This window comes from Limulus polyphemus, unplaced genomic scaffold, assembly GCF_000517525.1.
Source record: "Limulus polyphemus unplaced genomic scaffold, Limulus_polyphemus-2.1.2 Scaffold336, whole genome shotgun sequence".
NCBI lineage: Eukaryota > Metazoa > Arthropoda > Merostomata > Xiphosura > Limulidae > Limulus > Limulus polyphemus.
The window spans coordinates 144,243-149,937 of NW_013665946.1; the positions used below are offsets into that span (position 1 = coordinate 144,243).

At 32.7% G+C, this 5,695-nt stretch overlaps 1 protein-coding gene and 1 long non-coding RNA gene across 10 annotated transcripts in view; one reads left to right on the forward strand and one right to left on the reverse strand.

Annotated features, from left to right (window-relative positions):
* Nucleotides 1–3,708, forward strand: part of LOC111085333 — a 12,575-nt gene extending 8,867 nt beyond the window's left edge. The window contains exon 2 of the long non-coding RNA XR_002610174.1: nt 1,634–3,708. This is a non-coding gene — a long non-coding RNA (uncharacterized LOC111085333). The remainder of the gene's footprint in view (nt 1–1,633) is intronic.
* LOC106457481 overlaps nt 1–5,695 on the reverse strand; it is a 66,129-nt gene that overhangs the window by 18,773 nt on the left and 41,661 nt on the right. The window lies entirely within an intron of this gene.

Genomic DNA, 5,695 nt, shown 5'->3' on the forward strand with positions numbered 1-5,695 from the left:
GCCCCCACGGCTGAAAGGGCGAGCATGTTTGGTGGGACGGGGATGCGAACTCACGACCCGCAGATTGCGAGTCGATCGTCCTAACCACCTGGCCATGCCGGGCCCTATAATGAGGGGTTAGATTCCTTTCGGTGGAAACAGCAGATAGCTCGATATTGCTTTGCTATAAAACACACACACAAATAAACAAAAAACGGGTTACAAGGAAATATGATTTTCTTTGAGCTGTTATACACATTTCACCAGATGTGATAGCAGGAAATTCGCATAACAGTGTAGGAAATACATTGTATTTAATGGACGCTATGCTAAGAAGTGATGTTTGACTGTCTACATCCTTAATACCATAAGTGTACATTTGTTGTTTGTAATCTGATATGGCAGAAAACAATACCTCTATAAATGAGTACGCACGTACGCAAGGGGGGTGGGTGGCCCGAACCCCCTATTTTTGTGATATGAAAAAATATGCTTATATAGTTATTGCGCAGCCGCTTATGGTAGTTATCATTTTCTATATAGTTCATATTCTTATAATGAAGCATTAGCACTTATTGGCTTGAAATTGTCGCATGTAATGGCTTCTGTTGACACTTTGTAATAGACAAAGCCGTATTGCTACTGTCAGGTTTTGTAAGCCAGATTCTTTACAGTAGGTGTCTGTGACTTGTTGGCGATAAATTTCAAAAATAAATGCTTTGCATGCTGATTGCGCTTTGCACAAAATGTGTTGGCTCTTGATCTCACAAATTTGAACCCCATTTCAAACATTTTGCGTACGAGCTTAATGAGGTTTATAAAATATCATTTATATTCCGCTAACTACTGTCAGATTTAAACAAACAAAATTTATGAAACTCTAAGGCTATAAACTATAGATTTCTTTTGTTCGTTTTGGATTTCGCGCAAAGCTACACGAAGTCCTAAGTTAGTAGTGATAGACTAGAGGGAAGGTAGCTAGTCAACACCATCCAACGCCAACGCTTGGGCTACTCTTTTATCAATGAATAGTGAAGTGGGATTTACCATCATATTATAACGCCCTCAAGGCTGAAAGGGCGAGCATGTTCGGTGACTGGGATTCGAACCCGCGACCCTTAGACTGCGAGTCCAGCGCCTTAACAAACAAGTCATGCCAAGCCATAAACTAGAGAACATCTGAGATTTTAAATTGTAGACAATACGGCTAAACATCCGAAGAAATATTTTTTGTCCAACATCTCACTGTAATAGCTTTATAAAGTACATGACAAAGAAATTTAGAATTTGGTAAGGTTTTAATTTGCTTATTTCAAAAATAGTTTATAATTAATTTTACGTATTCCTTTCGCCGAAAATATTGTTAATCAAATTTTACGAACAGTACAATACGTTCAAAATGTTAGAAGGGGATATGAACAGCTAGTGATTGATTATGTACGAAATGTCACTCCAACAGATATATGACTGCTTGCATGAATACAAGAACATATGGAGTTTTGAATTACAAAAATCTCCCATCTATATATTACATTTCTAAGAACTACTCGTCTAAGCAAATGAATGAATCTTATATAGTAGGACCAGTTTTAAAAATCTGATAATACTTTGTTTCTTTTTCTTTTTTCGTTGCTTTCTTTTATCGCTCATCTAGTCGATGACGAAAAGAATAAAAGCTTGTGGAAGACTGTGGACCGTGGGAATAAGCAATGTGGATTTTATTAAGCCTAACGGTTGCTGATTGTGACGATGTTTGCCTAACTATTAAGTTGTTTATGAAAAAAAAGAAGAAAGGGGTTTATGTCAGACGAGAAGAAAACTACGGTGGAAGGAACAAAAAAAAATCTATGGACAGGGAGTTGTTGTCATATGTAAATATTATTTTTTTTTACAGTACTAATAAACTGACATGATTACCATCAAGAACACTATTAAATATCACCCACGCAGATGCTATTAAAATGTAAACCCAATATACATCGTAGTGCTTATGTTACGAAACATTTAATAACCAATTTAAATTATACACGAAAAAGCAAAAACACAAGACACGTATCAACTTGGAAGTGCAAAATATATTAGCTAAACAAAGTTCTTGATAACATAGTACAATTAACAGTTTATCTATCAGTCTGTATCAGTTATATTCATATTCGATCTGTATCCATGTTTCAGGGTAAGGTATCAGCTGTGTAAATATATATATATATTGAACATATTATACATAACGCACGTATATTATTGAGTATTAAGTTAAACAAAAAATGAGGTGTTTCAAACACGGTGATGTTTCATACACTACCCTAACATGAAGTATGCGAGTGTGTAAACTACAAAACAAATGTTAACAGTTTATTTGACATGAAGTACACGAGTGTTTAAACTAGAAAAAAAATGTTAATAGTTTATTTGGCACGAAGTACGTGATTGTGTAAACTAAAACAAATGTTAATAGTTTATTTCACATGAAGTATGTGAGTGTGTAAACTAAAAAATGTTAGCAGTTTATTTGATATGAAGTATGCGTGTGTGTAAGCTAGAAAAACAATGTTAAAAGTTTACTTGACATGAAGTACACGAGTGTGTAAACTAGAAAAAAAATGTTAACAGTTTATTTGACATGAAGTACACGAGTGTGTAAACTAGAAAAAAAATTTTAATAGTTTATTTGACATGAAGTACACAAGTGTTTAAACTAGAAAAAAAATGTTAATAGTTTATTTGAAATGAAGTACACAAGTGTTTAAACTAGAAAAAATTTTTAATAGTTTATTTGACATGAAGTACGTGATTGTGTAAACTAAAACAAATGTTAATAGTTTATTTGATATGAAGTATACGTGTGTGTAAGCTAGAAAAACAATGTTAAAAGTTTACTTGACACGAAGTACACGAGTGTGTAAACTAGAAAAAATGTGAAAGTTTATTTGACATGAAGTACATGAGTGTGTAAACTAGAAAAAAATGTGAAAGTTTACTTGACATGAAGTACACGAGTGTGTAAACTAGAAAAAAATGTGAAAGTTTACTTGACATGAAGTACGCTAGTGTTTAAGCTAGAATTTTTTTAACAATTTAGTTGACATGAAGTATGCGAATGTGTAAACAAAAATTTTTTAGCAGTTTATGTGATATGAAGTACGCGGTGTGTAAAATAGAAAAATAAATGTCAAGTTTATTTGAAAGAGCGAGAAGAAAGAAATATATACAATAATAAGTACATATAGTATTAACTTCACTGAATAACCTTATATTTAACATTATATGTAAATATGTTTTTGAACTCAGTATGAAAAAGTTAATGACAAATAAATTCAGTCAAACATCATAATATACAACTGCACAGAAACCAAAACAGCAGGTCACTGCACATCGGATATAAAAATATTTTCCTACTTGTCGTGTCATCAAGCTTTGTTTTAATGGAATAATAAAACAAACCCCCAAAAAAGACAAAACATCGATTTTAATCTATTATGATTATTAGAATTTCCTGTGTTCCAAAAACACACGTGTATAAACATATCACGTAAAAGTCGATAAACTATATCCAATGTGAAAATTGTTCTGGTGTTATAATAATACAATTGATTTACTAAGTAATTATGTTTAATTATATATCATAACCTCTAGTTCAGAAATATTGCTTCGAGCTGGTTAAGAAATAGTTTTAAGAATGATAACTGAACGAAACTGTACGATGTTGTTGAATAAATATATATATATATATATTATTATTATACATTTCTTTTACTAAATATTATAAACGAAAAACAGAAAAATAATTTAACAGATTTTACAAAGTGTGATTTAACGTATTTTATATTTACTGCATAGCTTATATAACTAAAGCTAACTTTTAACATATAAAATTTTCTAAACTCCAGCTTCATTACCACAGCATCGTTCAGAGGGCGCTCTAGTACATCAAAGCATTTTTTTTTTCTAAGTGGTCGTATTGCATGGATACATGGTCTATATGCATAATTTGACTTCTGAAAATTATTCGGTGTCTTCTTTTGTTACTACAAAACGTTACTACAAAACAAACGTTACTACAATTCCTTCCCTTCAGCACTGGTTTGTTTTGTGTCACTGACACCCAAGCTGCAACTAGTGACATACTTAACGATAGGACGTTTCTTCACAACATCTTTCGCAGTTTACAAGTTTCACTTCATCTATACTAAACTCTATGTAGTTAGATTACGTTTTCTATTTACTGGTGGACAACTGCACGTACTTCATGTGAGAATGAATATAAATTGCTCGTCTATGAAAAGCAGTCGCTCCTCAGCTGAGTACCAAAACTAGGCAACCAGAAATTATCAGATCTTGCTACACGCCTCAACCTATTATCAAATTAAAATTTACGCAACATCTTTGAAAGGATGAAAATTAACAATTTAATACAGTTACTAGAGCAAACAAATACGCACGCACGCAAAAACACACACATAATTTATCCCTCGTGATGTAAACAAGACACTAATAAGTGCCCTTTTGTTTACGTCTAAGACTATACTTTATAATTTGTGAAATCCTGACGCATTATGACGTTACAGTGATATCTGAAATAACGTCACAACACATCTCAAGTTTTTCTGAAGTGTTAAGCATCCACTACTAGACCAGTTAGCTGTTACTTCACTGGTAGTTATGGAAACAGTGTAGCTGAAACAAGTTCATGTAGCCATAACTTCTGCCCTGAGAACCATGTGTACACAATCTGCTACGTTAACATACCACTTATATTTTGTGTCGAATTAAATCATATAAAAAAAGAAAAAACGTAGGGGAAAAAAACAAAGCAAAAATAATACAAATTTTACTAATTACGGTGAAAATTTTTAATAGATGGAACTAAAAATCTTATACAAAAAATTACCAGTATCAAACAGACAAGTAAAAAAAAAGTCCCACAAAAAAAGCATGAGCGAAGGAGAGTGTTCTTAATATTTGTTCTCAAGTGGCAAACAGCTATTATGTGCTTGAGTTGCTTAAATGTTCACACAGAACATTCTCCACCCATATCCGGACTATTTGTTTTATTATGCTTCTTACCATAGATAATTTTGGTATGTTATACCAAGCATAATTACACACGAAATATATCTGTCCTTAAGGCAAAAAAATACTAAAATATGGTGATTATAAAAGTAGTTTAGTTGAATCAAATTATAATTCAAATCTAAAACGTAATATCATCATATACTTATACCTGATACAATTAAATTTCAATGCACATAACGACCCACGAACATTCACCCATTCTTGTCATACTTTTTTGTTATAATTTTTAAATCGACAAGATAATTCTGTGTGTTTTAAAAACAAAGAAAAGTTGGCAATGCAAGAGAACCAAAAATAAAACAACAGCAAACAACAAACAAACGAGTATCATATACTGAAGATGAAGGTAAACACGTCAACGAATTGATGTTGTTGTTGTTTGTAAGGTAGCACAAAGCTAAACAAAGGGCTATCTGTGCTCTACCTACCACGGGTATCGAAACTCGGTTTCTAGCAGTATAAGTCCGCAGGCATACAGCTATGCCACCAGGGGGCTCAACAAATTGAAACATCGTTCCTTTTATCGTTTCACTGGTAAACTGCACGGTCAGAATTTTTGTCAACAAGCCACTCACTACTTTATCGGGTTGCTATATATATATACACAGCGTGGTCACAAGTAAATAGACACCACCTTTTCTGG